This window comes from Erinaceus europaeus, chromosome 3, assembly GCF_950295315.1.
Source record: "Erinaceus europaeus chromosome 3, mEriEur2.1, whole genome shotgun sequence".
Classification (NCBI taxonomy): Eukaryota; Metazoa; Chordata; class Mammalia; order Eulipotyphla; family Erinaceidae; genus Erinaceus; species Erinaceus europaeus.
Window position 1 is genome coordinate 12057539 of NC_080164.1, and position 17585 is coordinate 12075123.

The following is a 17585-nucleotide window of genomic DNA, read 5'->3' on the forward strand; positions in this document are numbered from 1 at the left end:
CTGTGAAGCAGGTCTGAAGGTGTCTGTCTTTCTCCCCCTTCTCTGTAGTCCCTGCCTCTTTCCATTTCTCTCTGTCCTACCCAACAATGACAACAACAATAAAACAACAAGGGCAACAAAAGAGAATAAATAAATATTTTAAGAATTAAAGAAAAGAAAAGCAAGACCAAAGGGGTTACTTAACACTCCATTTGATCTCTAACCATAACCTCCTCCATGGACATGTTAGAAAGTTTAAACCCGGGACCATGCAGTGGTGCACCCGGTTAAGCACTCACATTACAGTGTGCAAGGATCCAGGTTCAAGCCCTTGGTCCCCACTTGCCAGAGGAAAGCTTCATGTGTGGTGAAGCAGGGCTGCAGGTATCTCTCTGTCTCTCTCTCTCTTCAATGTCTTGCCCTTTCCTCTCAATTTGCTCTGTCTCTATCCAATAATAAATAATTAATTAAGAAAAAAAGAAAGTTTAAACCCAGTCAGTTGTGGGCCTGGCTTCTCTAAGATCCTTTGACTGCAGGGATGTATCTTCTTTTCATCTTGAATTCAGTCTTCCTATTATAAAATCCTGTGTGTTATGAAATACTCGGTAACTTTGCTCCAACAGGACAATATTATTCACAGAAGTCCCACACACCCAGATTAACTCCTTGTGCTCCATTAATTCAAGATTTCCCCCCAGACCTAATAAAACTAAAACTACTGGTATTTTACCTGCATTTTAATTTTTCCATTTTCAGGATGCTAGTCAACTGGAATCACTATGTAGCCTTTTAAGACTGGCCCCTTCATTTGGAACTATGCATTCAAGATAATCTGTTTCTTCTCATGACTTGATAATATATATATATATATATATATCTTTTTATCACAGAATTATATTTCATTGAACAAATACACCTCAGCTGGCTTATGTATGGGCTTACAAAAGACTATGATTTCTTTCAGTTTGGAATCATGAATAAACTTCTCCATGTAGGATTCTGTAGTCATGAATCTTGAAGTCATAGGGGTAAATGTCTAAATCAGCACTGCTGTGTCTGACGTTAAGTCCATTGTGAACAAGCAAACTAACAAATACAAAACAAACAAACAAACAAACGAAAACTGCTGATACAGTCTGCCCCAAAGACTTTCCTCTTTGACAAATCCCGCCCCCTTCATATTCTACACTGAGAAACACCTCCACCAAATTGCCTCTCAGTTAAAACAAAAGTTCTGGTGTGATCCCAGTTCTGTGTGTGCAAACCAAGTGAAAAAAAGTGTCCCTGCTCCTCAGAACCCTCTGTGCTCTACATTACCCTTCAACAATATCAATACTCTACACTATTCCCTAGAATTTGGAGTTAGAACACCAAAATTCATTCTATGAGTTCACTATTGTCTTAGTTCCAAAACAGGGTAAAGGCATTACAAAAACAGAAAATTTAAAACCAAAAATTTAACTATGAATGTATACACACATTTTATATATGCATATTATGCACACATTTTATATATGCATATATTAAATGTGTGTATGCATGCAAATATATGTCTATAAAATTTTTTTCTTTTAAAATTTTTATTTATAAAATGGAAATACTGACAAAACTATAGGATCAGAGGGGTATAATTCCATACAATGCCCACCCCCAGAACTCCATATATACTCCCCTCATCTGATAGCTTTCCTATTCTTTATCCCTCTGGGAATATGGGCCCAGGATGGGATGCAGAAGGTGGAAGGTCTGGTTTCTGTAATTGTTTCCCCACCAAACATGGGCATTGGCAGGTCTATCCATACTCTTACCCTGTCTCTCTCTTTCCCAGGAAGTCAGGTTGGCATGATGATATTAACTGGTGGCTGAAAAAAAGTTCAGACATAAAGCAGAACAAATTGTTGAGTAATGATGAACCTAACGTCAAGAATATTGCAGATGAAGATTTGGGGTCTCCATTTTGGAAAAACCTAGTAGTTCCACTTTAGGTATATTGCAAGGGGCCCATGACTTGATTAGTTTTTGCCTGAGCCTGACAGCTAATATGCAGGAGGACACAGGTGATTGTCTGGGGAAATGGTGTCAAAGTTGTATTCCCGGTGGCACACTTCTTAACAAAACCTCAAAGGCAGGATATAGATCAGGACTAATGAAATAGGGTATATGTACACGTGTTCATAAGTTAGGGGAAAATATATACCTTAAAGCAAAAGTGCACAATAGTTTTCAGTGAGTCAATAAATGAAGGAAGCAAGTAGAAAGACCTAAAAAATGAAATGAAATGAAATAAAAAAACTTAAAGTACCTAATGAAATAGTTTGTGCTTAGACCTAGATACTCTCCTTACCTACCTCCTATTATATGTCCCTCAATCTCTCCATAACTAACCTCCTCAGACAAAATAAGAACTACAAAAGTTGAATAAGAGCAAGATACTGGCAAAAGTTAATGATGACTCTTTAGTCACTACCAGGCCACCCCATCACCTGGGGCCCTAGTCAAGGAGGCCTGGGATTCCCACACAGACATGATGGGCCTAGAACTCTAACAGATCCCTATCACCACTGTCACTGGTCATCTCCATCAAGAACAATATAACAGACCCCTTTGTGGGCCCCTATAGGACCTCAACATGGATCAACAATAGTAGAGACTGTTCCGTTCACCAAAGGGAGGTTGGACAATATATTCTATCTACTACCCAAGGAAGATGGGTTCTGAAATTACTGCAGTCCCTAGACACAACCACAGAATGTGAACTCAGACCTAGAGGGATTCAGAGGTTACATATGGGCCCTAGATCATAGATAGGTCCACTTCTAGTCTTCTAGAGTTCTCCAGAAGGCACTCCACATGGGGTTGGACTAATTAACATTCCCACAAAAAGTTCCGGAGGGTTCCTTTGTCCTCACAACCTCTCCAGAATTTGTTGTTACCTTTTCTGATATATGACATTCTCACAGGAGTCAAGTGGTATCTCATTGTTGTCTTTATTTGCATTTCTCTGACAATCAATGACCTAAAGCATTTTTTGTTTTCATATGTTTATTGGACTTTTGGATCCCTTCTATGGAGAATATTCTGTTCATATCCTCTCCTCATTCTTTTGGATAGTCATTTGTTTTCCTGTTGTTGAGTTTGGTGAGCTCTTTGTATATTTTGGTTATTAGCCTCTTGTCTGATGTTTGGCATGCAAGGATCTTCTCCCATTCTGTGTGAATTCTGTTTGGATGGTGGTTTCTTTTGCTGTGCAGAGCTTTTTAATTTGATGTAGTCCTATTGGTTTATTTTTAATTTAGTCTTCTTTATAATTGGATTCATTTCATTGAAGATGTCTTCAAAATATGGAAAAGAGTTCTGCCAATACTTTCCTCTAAATATTTGACAGTTTCCAGTCTAACATCAAGCCCATAATCCATTTAGAATTTAATTTTTAAAAAATATTTATTTATTCCCTTTTGTTGCCCTTGTTGTTTTATTGTTGTAGTTATTATTGTTGCTGTCATCATCATTGTTGCATAGGACAGAGATAATTGAAGATAGGAGGGGAAAACAGAGAGAGGAGAGAAGGATAGATACCTACAGACCTGCTTCACCACTTGTGAAGTGATTGCCCTGCAGGTGGGGAGCCAGGGGCTCTGACCAGGATCCTTATGCTGGTCCTTGCGCTTTGTGCCACCTACACTTAACCAACTGTGCTACTGCTGGACTCCCTGGAATTTACTTTTAGGTTAGGAGAAACATAGTGGTTTAGTTTCATTCTTTTGCATGTTTCAACCCAATTTTTTCAACACCACTTTTTGAAGAGACTCTCCACACCCCATTTAATAGTGTGGGAACCTTTGTCAAAGACCAAATGCCCATAAGGGTGGAGGCTTATGTTGTATGCTTTACATTGGGTTCTAGTTCTCCCCCACCGAGAGAATTAGATCAGTCCAGTTAATTTCGCGGGCCGCTTGGCCCCGCCCCTAGGGACCCCGCCAGAGTTCGGGAGTTCCAGAGTTCCAGGGTTCCTGAGTTTGAGAGTTCGAGAGTAAGAGAGAGTGCTTGCACCGCCGCAAAGAGACAGCCGAGTTCTGTTTGGTGATTAGTTTGTCTTAGTTTATGAATCGTTGTTCCTGAATAAAGAAATACAGCTTCCCTGCCCAGCTGTTGTCTCTGCATCTCTGTTACCCGCCCATGAAGCTAGCCCGCCTGGCAAGAGCCTCCGAATTTTAACAACAAATGGCGCCCACGTGGACCTGACCTGCGCATCTCTCAGATAAGTAAAGACAATTTGGCTACCTATGCACTATGGCCTTCTCTTCTGCTTGTGAAGAGATCTCCAAAGGCCTCTGCTGTTTCTTCACGAAACTGTTTTTCTGTTTCTGGAACATTTATCTCTGGACCACTCTGAGGTTTCCACTTGCTCGGGCGAACTCAGAACAGCCAGCGGGAAGAGCCAGCGGGAGAGAGGCGAGGCGCGGAGCTGCCATTTCCACCTGGTTAAACAGCCAGCCAGCCGGCTGTGCCAAGACAACCCCGCAGCCCCGCAGCCTGCAGGAGGCTGACGCCAGCCCGCAGGAGCCCGATGCCACCATGCAAGAGCCCGATGCCACCACGCAGGTGCCCGATGCCAACACGCAAGAGCCCGAGGCCAGCCCACAGGAGCCGGCTCTCCACCGCGTGGCTCAGGGCAATGGACGCGTGATCCCTCCACACTGCTTGGCCACTGCGAACAAGGCAGCAGATATGTCAGGGCTATGGGGCAGGGCCGTAGCGGCCTATCATGGCCGCCACCCCTGGGCACCTAGGCCCACGCCTTCTACAAAGATGGCCTGCCTGCCCTCTTTCTATAAATTCTGGAACCATCCTGGGTCTCCCGGACCCCCAGGCTCCCTGCCGAAACTGGGCACACGAGATCTCCAGCTGCCAGTCCAGTCTGAAGGCAGACAAGCTGGAGTACGCAGAGATTCGTGCAGAGATCACAACCTGCAATTCCTAGAAGTGAAGCTGCGCGGGAAGCCACCTCCGGATGGTGAACCCCCCCCCCCAACAACTAAGACAGTACAGATTTAAATTCGTGTTTAAAATGACATGTCTTCGTAACAAAGGTTTCTCTCCTCGTGTATTAAGGACCATGTTTATGTGTGTGTTTAAAGTTTGGTAAACAGTAACTTTAAGGCTAAATTCTTACTAGACAAAGTTAAATGAAAAAAGTTTTCAATGTAATTCTCATAAAGATAAAATTAACTTACATTTAAAGTCTGAGGTAAAAATTAGTTAACAATCAATATATTTTAACTAAGTTGGTCTAAACAAAAGGTTAAATAGACTTGTTGATATGTAAAACTCTCCACTACCTTCTCTATTAGAAATAGTAGATCGCACAATGGCTATGCTAATTATTCTCATGCCTGAGGTTTCCTCTCCGGCCCACACCTAGGGTGTGTCTCCATCTTGAATGGGTGTAACAAAAGGTTAAAAGATGTTGTTGATATGTAAAAGTCTCAAATTCCTTCTCTATTAGAAACGTTGGATCGTGCAGTAGATATGCTAATAACAAGTTCTGTTTCATAGTAAGTAAGTTGCAGCCAGCTGCCTTTGGGACTCTAGGCCGTTCCCCGCCCCCATGCAAATGCCCATTGAGACAAGTAGCCCCCCAGAGGCAAAAAATGTTTTTTTTAAGCTGATAAAGTTTAGCCCACAGAGGCAGATATGGCCCCCTCAGGCTTTCCCTTGGCAACATGCTGGTTCTTGTTATTTGCTTGCATGTTTCTCCATGTTTGTGCCAGTTTCTTTTTTAAAAATGCCTGTATGATATATATTTCTGTTCACCCCACACCCTTGATACTGTAGCCATTTAGTTAAAAAAAAAAAAAAGGGAGAATTGTTGTATGCTTTACATTGGGTTCTAGTTCTCCCCCACCAAGAGAATTAGATCAGTCCAGTTAATTTCGTGGGCCGCTTGGCCCCGCCCCTAGGGACCCCGCCAGAGTTCGGGAGTTCCAGAGTTCCAGGGTTCCTGAGCTCGAGAGTTTGAGAGTAAGAGAGAGTGCTTGCACCGCCGCAAAGAGACAGCCGAGTTCTGTTTGGTGATTAGTTTGTCTTAGTTTATGAATCGTTGTTCCTGAATAAAGAAATACAGCTTCCCTGCCCAGCCATTGTCTCCGCGTCTCTGTTACCCGCCCATGAAGCTAGCCCGCCTGGCAAGAGCCTCCGAATTTTAACAACAGGCTTATTTCTGAGCTATCAATTCTGTTCCACTGGTCAGTGTGTCTGTTTATGATCCAGTAACAAGTAGTTTTGATTACAAAGGCCCAGTAATACAACTTGAGATCTGGGAGTGTGATGCCTCCAGTTAAGTTCTTTCTTCTGGAGATAGTTTTGTCGATTCTATGTCTTTTCTGGCTCCAGATAAACATTTGTAGCTTTTTTTCTATTCTATAAAATGTGGTTGGTATCTTGATAGGGATTCCATTAAATTTGTATATGGCTCTGAGTAGTATATTCATTTTGATGATGTTATTTTACTCATGAAAATGGGATATCTTTCCACTTTGTTGATTCTTTTTCTATTTCCTTGAATAGTGACTCATAATTTTCAGTATACAAGTCTTTAACTTCTTTTGTTAGGTTATTCCTAGATATTTTGTTGTTTTTGTTGCTATAGTAAAAGGAATTGATTCCTGGATTTCTTCGTTTGCTACCTTAGTGTTTTCTTATAGGAATGCCACTGACTTTGTATGTTAATTTTGTAGCCTGACACCTTACTATATTGCCTAATAATTTCCAAAAGGTTCCTGCTAAATTATCTAGGTTTTTCTATGTATAATATCTGCAAATAGTGAGAGTTTACCTTATTCTCTTCTAGTTGGTTTCCCTTTAATTCCTTGCTCCTTCCTGACTGCTATGGCAAGAACTTCCAATACTATGTTGAATAATAATGTTAATAGTGGGCAGCTATGTCTAGTACATGATCTGAGGGGAAATGATTCCAGTTTTTCACCATTGAGTATGATGTTGATTGTAGGTTTGCTATATATAGAATCACTATCTTGTGAAATTTTCTATCTCTTCCCATTTCCCAGTAATTTATTAATCTTTCAAAAAACTCTATTTAATTGCTTATTTGAGAGAGAGAGAGAGAGAGAGAGAGGGAGAAACTGACAGAATACAGCACTGCTCAGATCTTTATTGTGGTGGTGCTGAGGATTGAACCTTGGACCTTAGAGCCTCAGGCATGGAAATCTCTTGGCATAACCGTTATCCTATTTCTCCAGCCCTGTTTAGTATATGTGCTGCTGAAGCAAGCATGTTCTACAGCCTTTTAAAAAAATAGTTCTTAAATTTTATATATTCATGTTTATTAGAGAAAGAGAAAAAAATTGAGAGGAAGGGGGAGATAAAGAGGGAGAGTGAAAAAGAAACCTTCACCATGTGTGAAGCCTCCCCCTTGCAGGTGAGGAGACCTGGGACTTGAACCAAGGTGCTTGTACAATGTACCTTGAGTGCCCTACTAGGTGCAACATCACTTGCCCCCCACCCAAGTACTTTTCCTCTTTTCTCAACATCTCCTCTCCTCACCTCTCCTCACCTCTCCTCTCCTCTCCCTCTCTCCCCTTCCCCTTCCCTCTCCTCCCCCTCCTCCCCTCCCCTCCTCTTCTTCTCTTTTCTCTTCTCTTCTCTTCTCTCCTTCCTCTTCCTCTTCCTCTTCTTCTTCTTCTTCCTCTTCCTCTCCTTCTCCTCCTCCTCCTCCTCCTTCTTCTTCTTTCCTCTCTCTCTCTCTCTCTCTCTCTCTCTCTCTCTCTCCTGCTAACTTGTGGCTAAACACTTTCCTTGGCTTTAGTTTTAAGAGGATATTAGGAAAGTTCAGCTAACAGTTCTCAAGTATTAAATTAGACTCTTATGGGCTCTGCTCCAATTATTCTGCCTAAGTATTGGAGCTTTATGCTTGTAGGGATTCTGAGACCATAGCTAATTCCTTGGTTATTTCCTGAATTATATATCATGTAAGTCTGCTGACTTCCAGATCAGGTATAATGTGATTGTATGCTGGAGAATTTTCTGAGAATTCCAAAAATAGTACTTCTACAGTACATTTTATCTGGCAGTTTCATTTGCAAGTAGTCCTCTTCCAATTAAATTTGCAGGTCAGCTTCTTTACTTTTTCTTTCTTCTTTTCTTTTTTCTTTCTATCAAACAGAAGGATTGTTCTTCAATAATCGCCCTAAACTAAAGTTTCATTTTGACATGTGGCAAACTTTAAGATAGTTAGAATTCTCCCTACACAAGAGAATTTGGTAACCAAAGTGATATGTTGCACTGACCTAATAAGATAAATGTTAAAGTGACATCACATAAACTTCAAAAGGTATAACTAGAACCTAATCAGAATTATCCATCTTTTCTGCATGGAACATTCCTTTACATTTTAATTAGATATAGAAAAAATGTGTAAAAATCATACAAAAATAAAGAAAGCAAAATGAGTAATAAACATATTTATTGCAGAAATACTCATTCATGTAGCACACATCCAAACCAATAAACCTAGTTCTAGGAAATCAATGCTTATATGTATGAAAACTTATAAGTGATTGCAAAAAATCACAAAATTCCAAACATTTATTTTTGAATCAACTATATTCAATGGCTATAAAGTTAGAATTTAATTCATGATTAAAAATAAGTGATGCATTCCTTATAAATACTGAAAATGAAATTAAGGAACAATTCTATTAACAATATGATAAAAATTAAATTAAGAGTAAATTTAACAGAGAAAGCATACTATTGTTAATATTTGTATTCATTATTAATAGCTCATTAGAAGATTCTAAGATTACAATGTATGCTTCCACAACACTCTCACCAACAAAGTTCCATGTCCACATCCCCACACCTTCCAAAGATAATCACTGTCATTCTCACAAGTCTTACAGGTTTCTTGCTTATGATAAAATCATATGTCTAGATTCCACATATGAGTGAAACCATCTGGTAGTTGTCTTTCCTCTCTTTGCTTATTCTGATAAGCATAATCATCTCTAGTTCAATCCATTTTGTCCCAAAGGACACAATATCACCTTTTTAGTTGAAGAGTAGTATTTTATAATATATATCAGATAAATTCTTTAGCCACTCATCTGCTGGTGGGTGTTTAGGTTGATTCCACTATCTGGTAACTGTGAATAATGCTGCTATAAGCATAAGGCTGTATATGTCCGTTTGAATTAGTGTTTTTCCACTGGATAAATGTCCAAGAGTGGTATTACTGGATCATCAGGTAATTCCATTGTTATTTAAGGACTGCCCATACAGTCTTCCAAAGTGGTTTCACCAGGCTGCATCCCCACCACCAGCAATAAGGAAGAGTTCTCTTTTCTCCACCACCTCTCTCACACCTGCCATTTCCTGATTTGTAGACGGAAGCCATTCTCTTAAGTGTGAGATGGGGGTGCTATAAACAGGCATCTGGATCAATTGATAATTTTTCCTGGTAGTAAAAATGAAACAAAATTAGATACTGTAAAACAAACAACTGATTTGTAAACCATTATTTCTTCTAGTAAAGTGATTTAACATAAAACTAAAAAAAAAATAAGGTCTGTGTGTTAGTGCACCCAGTTGCTTGCACAGATTATCACTCACAAGGATACCAGTTTGAGCCTCCAGTCCCCACCCTCAAGGGGGGAGCCTCAAGAGCAGTGAAACAGGATTGCAGGTGTCTCTTTCTTTGTTCCACTTTCTCCCACCCCCCTCTGAATTTCTCTGTTCTATCCAAAGCAAATACAATATTTTTTTAAATACTAAAAACAATTAAACTTCCTGAAACAATTAAAAACTGTAATTATCTAGAGGTTGATATATAAATTCCATGAAACTCCTATATGAAATGTTGGGAAACTCATGCTACCTAATTACAGAGATACTACAAAGTGGAAGAAGTTAGGACAGTGTGATAACTGTCAAAAGAATGGACATAGAGATTAAGGATGTGGATTGATGGCTCATTTGTAAATTCTTACATCTATGGTTAATTAAATTTTACAAAGATGCCAAGATAATTCAATGAGCAAGCACAACCTCTTCAACATATGGTGCTGGGACAACAAGATGGCTCCCTGGAAAATTAAACATAACTCAGGTACAATCCCCATCTCCACATACACCAGAGCAGAGAGTTATTCTAGTGTTCTGTCCTAATTTTCTTTTTTTTAAATTTTTTTTTTTATTTAAGAAAGGATTAATTAACAAAACCATAGGGTAGGAGGGGTACAGCGATGCGCCGCCCTGTCACGACCACCAGAGAGACTGACAAAGTCATCTCCTCTGGACCTGCATTCAGACTTCAAAGAAGCTGGGCAGAAGGATGGGAATGGGTCGACGCATTCTCCCCCCCATTATTGCTACAAACAATTATACTGTCACAATTGATTAATAATGCTTTGGCAGTGCCTGGTGGGAATGGAGAGTCAGAAGCACCCCCTCTCCCTTACACAGGAGCATATTTGAAAGTTACATTATTGAAAGTGGAGAAGGTAGGTCAGCATAGACGGACAAAACAAGTCATGTTATGACTTGCCCCTCATAAAAACAATACAGAGATTGAGGCCTCCCAGGTACAAGTTGACATATTGAAACAAAGAAAGATTAATAGTTAAACTGTACCAGACCTAGATGAACAGTGGTCCACGACTAGGCAAAGATCTGTATGCTCCCATAGAAGATTAATGGTAGAGATAGCCCTCAGCAAAAGTCTAAAACAATTCTGGGTATGACCTCCCCTGGGAACAGAACGATACAAAGTATTGTACCCATTCTTTACAGTTATGGGGGAATAACATGTTGCCTGCCAAAGCCACAAGACTATTGTTACTTCTTTATGAGATGGTTGCTTAGACAACCTGAATGTAACCTGAAAAAAGTATAAAAGCTAATGCAGTTTCACTATTAAAACGAGTCCAGATTCACCCTCCAATAGAGTTTGGTGTCTATCTGTTCTCCCTCGCCGACTCCTGACCCACCTGGGAGGTTGCCTTCAAGACCCCTGACCCTCCTGCTGCTCATCCACTGAGTGGTCCGCGGCACAGCTCCACACAATTCCCACCACCCAATTTCCATATCCCACCCCCTCCCCTGATAGCTTTCCCATTCTCTATCCCTCTGGGAGCATGGACCCAGGGTCATTGAGGGTTGCGGAAGGTAGAAGGTCTGGCTTCTGTAATTGCTTCCCCGCTGAACATGGGCATTGACTGGTCTGTCCATACTCCCAGTCTGCCTCTCTCTTTCCCTAGTAGGGTGTGTCTCTGGGGAAGCTGAGCTCCAGGACATATTGGTGGGGTCTTCAATCCAGGGAAGCCTGGCCAGCATCCTGATGGCATCTGGAACCTGGTGATTGAAAAGAGAGTTAACATACAAAGCCAAACAAATTGTTGAGTAATCATGGACCCAAAGCTTGGAATAGTGGAGAGGAAGTGTTAGGGAGGTACTCACTGCAAACTCTAGTGTATTTTTGCTTTCAGGTATATATTTTGCAGTAGTTTATGGATACGTGTGAACATAAGCTCTCTCTCACAGAAACTGGTGTATATCTAGGTTTTGGGACTTTGTTAGAAAGTGAACCACCTGAGATGAAATTAGAGTATACTATAAAAGGAAAGGTCTCACCCGAGTAATGAAGCTAAAGGGTTAAATAGATAAATCTTAAGCAAAAAACAAACACAATTGTTTTCCAGATCATGTTATTGAGTTGTTACCAGCTTATAGGGTTTATAGTTGCTGACATTCAGGTAGACATTCTTTTTTTTTAATTAAGAAAGGATTAACAAAACCATAGGGTAGGAGGGGTACAATTCCACACAATTCCCACCACCCAATCTCCATATCCCACCCCCTCCCCTGATAGCTTTCCCATTCTCTATCCCTCTGGGAGCATGGACCCAGGGCAGACATTCTTATCTCCCTATGAAAGATGTATGCATGCAACACACTCTCACCCCCAAAGTGGCTCCTTTTCTGCCATCATGAACCAGAACCTCAACGTCGTCTCCACACCCTTCTATTTTCCCCTTCCCACAGTCCTTTGCTTTGGTATAAAACACCAAACCCAGTCCAAAGTCCACATTTTGTTTTCAGCTTCTGTCTTAATTTCTTAAATTCTGCCTCTAGCTGTGATCATCTGCTATTGGAATTCATCCTTCTCTTTTTGGCAGAGCTTGGTGATAACATGGTTCCTTTAAGTTCCAGCTAAAGAGAAGCAAATTTTTAATTGGTGAATAATATTCCACTGCTTACATATATCACAGCTTTTATAACTCCCTCATCTGCCAAACAGATGTCTCGATCATCTGTTTTTCTTTTTTTTCCCAGGTTTTCTCTATTATAAATCACGCTGCTATGAACATTAGATAGGTATTTTTTTATTTATTTTGAACTAATTCCCAGGATATTGTGTGTGCGTGCGTGCGTGCGTGCGTGCGTGTGTGTGTGTGTGTGTGTGTGTGTGTGTGTGTATGTGTGCGTGCGTGTGTATCTTCTGAGAAATATCCAGATTGTTTTTTCAAGTGGGTGGACACAGTTCCACCTGCAGTATAGAACAATTATTTCCCCCCACATCTTTGCCATGTGTGTGTGTGTATGTGTGCGTGCGTGTGTATCTTCTGAGAAATATCCAGATTGTTTTTTCAAGTGGGTGGACACAGTTCCACCTGCAGTATAGAACAATTATTTCCCCCCACATCTTTGCCAACTCTAGTTAATGTTGTTTCTAATGTATGACATTCTCAAAGGTGTAACATGGCTTCTCATCCTTTTTTTAACTGTATTTCTCTGATAATAAGTTTTTTTTTTTTCAAATAGGCTCTTTGGTTAATTTTCTACCCACATTTTTCTTCCATTTTTTTTTTTTAGTTTGTCTTTTGCTTGCTGAGTTTAGCGATTTCTTTATATATTTTGACTATCAGAACTTTACCTGATTTAAAGTGAACAAACACAAATTAAAAATGAAAACCTACGGAGCCGGGCAGTAGTGCTGCATGTCCAGTGCAGGTGGAGCAAAATGCAAGGACCAGCATAAGGATCCCGGTTCAAGCCCCTGGCTCCCCACATAGGGGTGAGTCACTTCACAGGCAGTGAAGCAGGTCTGCAGGTGTCTATCTTTCTATCCCCCTTTGTGTCTTCTTCTCTTCTTTCCATTTCTCTCTGTTCTATCCAACAAAAACAATCAATAATAACTACAACATCAATAATACATCAATAATAACTACATCAATAATAACTACAACAATAAAACAATAAGGACAACAAAAAGGAATATATATATATATATATATATATATATATATATATATATATACACATATGTAAACCTATAGCATACACAAATATCAACTCAAAGAAAATCACAGCAAAGTTTGGGTGGTGGCCTACTTGGTTGAGCATATGTATTAAAATGCATAAGAATATGGATTCAAGCTCCCTGTCTCCACCTGCAATGGAAGTTTCATGAGTGGTTAAGCAGTGCTATAGCAGTCTCTCTCTTTTCTCTTCCTCTCTATCTTTCCTTCCCCTCTCAGTGTATCTCTGTTGTCTAAAATAAATAAAGAAAGAAATACATTTTAAAAATAAAATCATAATAGTAAATGTAAAAACTAAATTTTATTTATTTATTATTTTTTTGTTTGCTTGCTTTTAATCCCACTGGGGCTAGTTGCATGCACTACAAACCGAAACTCAGGAGAGCCATTTTTTTTTCCAGGTTTTAAATTTTTTTTGTCCTTTATTGTTTTGACAAGGACAGAGAAAAACTGAGAGAGGAGGGTAGATAGAGAGGGAGAGAGAAAGAGAAAGACACTTTCTGACCTGCCTCACCATTTGTGAAGTTTCCTCCCTGTAGGGGGACTGTTTGGGCTCAAACCCATGTCCTTGTCCTTCAAAATGTTTGTCACATTTTGTCAGTCTTTGGTCTTTTCCCATCCTTTCATTCTTCAAATTTCTAATTGTGATGAAGAACAGTTGACCTATTTTTCCATTTTTGTTGTGAATTTAGGGAGATAAGAAACATTTCCTAGTACAAAGATTGTGCCTGCCACCCCCCAGTGTTTCATATATTTCTATTTATAGCCATGGCTCTTTTAAATAAGAATGTGTATTTGATGTAAGGATATAACTTCAATTTTGTGCATAGGAATATGCAACTATCTAAGAACCATTTTTTTATCTTTTTGTATAAAATCATTTTATTCTATTGAATTCATTTATTTTTTAATTTTTTATTGGGGGAGTTAATGATTTAGAGTTGACAGTAAAATGCAGTATTTGGCTGAGGTGTAACATATCTCAGTTTTCTGCAAAGCACTTTAACACTTCACCTGGGTCCTCCTCCACCACCATGGACCTGAACATGAACACTCCTCCTCCCCACCTCACCCCTACATTCCAAGAGTCCTTTACATTAGTGTATTTCATTAACTTCAGTCCAAGTTCTGCTCTTTGTTTTCCCTTCTGTTCTTATTTTTCAAATTCTGTCTATGAGTGGATCATCCTATAGTCATCCTTGTCTTTCTGGCTTAACACACATAACAGGATTCCTTCCAGCACCATGCAAGATGAGGTAAAGAAGGTGAATTAATAGCTGAGTAGTATTCCATTGTGTACATAGACCACAACTTGCTCAGCCACTCATCTGTTGTTGAGGATCTAGGTCGCTTCTAAGTTTGGACTATTACAAATTGTGCTGCTATGAACATGGGCATACACAAATCTTTTTGGATGGGTATGTTTCTTTCCTTAGGATAGATCCCCAGGAGAGGAATTACAGGGTCATAGGGTAGGTCCACTTCTAGCCTTGTGAGAGTTCTCCAGACTCTTCTCCACAGGGATTGAACCAATTGACATTCCCAGCAGCAGTGCAGGAGGGTTCCTTTGTCCCCACAACCTCTCCAGCATTTGTTGTTATGTTTTCTGATGTATAACATTCTCACAGGAGTGAAGTAGTAGCTCTTTTCTTATTATTACTATTTACTTATTATTGGGTAGAGACAAAGAAAAGTTGAGAGGGGAGGGGGACATAAAGAAGGAAAAAGAAAGAGACACCTACATCCCTGCTTCATCGCTCTTGAAGCTCTCCCCCTGCAGCCACACTGTGTTGTGTGCCATTAATCAGATGTACCACTCCTTGGCCCCTCAACTGGTATTGCATTGTTGTCTTTTTTATTTTACATGAGTAAGATTTTTCTTCCCATCTTCTCACCATAAGTTTCTGTAAAGGACTCTAGTCTCACACCTAGCTTTTTGTTTGTTTGTTTGTTTGTTTTTTAGCCATCACTCACTAGGACTCCAGAGAGTTCCCTTCCCCCTTCCTGTCCCCAATACTCTATCCCTTCCCAGAGTCCTTTGCTTTGATGTCATACACCAAATCCAGTCCAATTTTTAATTTATGTCTCTTCTTTCTGTTTTTGTTTCTTAAGTTCTGCCCATGAGTGAAATCATCTCACCCCTCCTACTCTTTCTGGTTTATCTCATTTCAAATAATTACTTCAAGTTGCATCCAAGATGTGGGGAAGAAGGTGAGATCATTATTCCCCTAATAACTGAAAATTATTCCATTGTGTCTATAGACCACACTTTTCTTAGCTGACCATATCTTTATGTCTTTTTTTTATTGTTGTTGTATTTATTATTGTTGTTGTTGTCTATGTCATCGTCCTTGGATAGGACAGAGAGAAATGGAGAAAGGGGGTGAAGACAGAGAAGGGAGAGAAATATAGACACCTGAAGACCTGCTTCACCACCTGTGAAATGATTCCTTTTGCAGGTAGTGAGACGGGGCTCCAACCAGGATCCTTAAGCTGGTCCTTGCTCTTTGCGCCACATGTGCTTAACTCATTGTGCTACCGCCCAACCCCCTCTTTATGTCTTAATAGTTTACACCTGAGAGAGATTGACCAGTGCTTGTCCTTCTGTCTTACTTCCTAAGCATGGCTCAACTCCAACTGCATCTATACATACTTTTTTAAATTTTATTTTATTTGATTCTTCATTTATTTAAAAGTATAGTCAGCCAAACCAGTTTCAAATATGCATGGAACATTAAAAATTCATTTGTCTATTAGCTTGCTTCTGAGATGAGTAATAATTTTTTTTATTTCTTTCCTGTGAAGGCAGGATCTTGTGTATGTACACTTTCACTGTTCATACGTATCATTTCCACTGTGAGAGATTGAGGCAAAGAACAGTGGAAATATCACCATACAAAAAAACCCCTTAGTTCCAGGGCACCTTTAATGCAATGAGGTGCTGGGACTTGAACCTGTGTCTCTCACATGCCATGACTCACTACTAGCTGAGCTGTATCTCCTATGTCAACAGCATTTACCTCTTTTTTATTTCTTCTTTTATTTTTACTTCATTTTTTGATAGGACATAAAGGGGTGATATAAAGTGGGAAAGAAAGGGGTCAGGCAGTAGAGCATCGGGTTAAGCGCACATGGATCAAAGTTCAAGGTCCCTGGTTCAAGCCCCCAGCTCCCCATCTGCAGGCGGTGAAGCAGGTCTGCAAGTGTTTATGTTTCTTTCCCTCTCTCTGTCTTCCCCTCCTCTCTCCATTTCTCTCTGTCCTATACAGCAACAACAACAGTAACAACAACAACAACAATAACCACAACAAAGATAAAAACAAGGGCAACAAAAAAAGGAAATAAATAAAATATTAAAAAGTGGAAAAGACAGAGACACCTGCATCCCTGCATCACTACTTATGAAGCTTTCTCACTGCAGGTGGGGACTACAGGCTTGAATTGAGGCCCTTATGCATGGTAATATGTGCTCTCAACCTGTACCACTGCTCCGCTTCTTCCCCATTTCATTTCTATTTCATTTCTTTTTTCTTACCACCAGGACTTCACAGCTCCAGAATAATTATTTTTTTTATTTAGGGAGATTGAGACAGAAAGAGAGAGAAGCAGTTTCCTCCACTGAGGTGGAAGCCAGGCTTAATCCTGAGTTGCATGCTTAACCAAACAGTCACACTACCCAGGGGTTGCTTTGCAGCCCCAAAGAAAAATATATTAAAAAAAAAAACTGTTGAGATGTCATAACTGTTACTTTGGTTTCTATTTAACCAAGGCTGTTTAGAATCTGCTTTTGTTGTATCATCCACCCTTAAAATATATTTAATTGACTGTTCTCTGCTTTTGTTTCTATTTCACTTTGATAGTCATAAGTGTATCTTTTCTATTCTGGTCAAAAATATGTTCTGCATAATTCTGATCTCTAAGATTTACTGCAAAATATTCTTAATGTACAAAATACCTCTCTCTCTCTTTCTCTCAGGAGTTTCTGAATGCTAGTATGAAATCCTTCTGAAAGATAGTTATCCTGGGAGAGATTGTCAAATCTTCAGTAACTACAGAGTTACCAAACATTCAGTCCCTGGTAAGAAAAATATCATTCACGATTCCCATATCAAGGAAAGATCCCTGGACATGGACATATATGTCTTCCAGGTTCATTTGGATCATCTTCCAAAAACTGAACTAGGATCCAGCTGAAGTTTAAGACACATATCTTACTCATACTTATGACAAGATACTTTTGGGTTTACTCTACTGACTCTAATAGCTGTA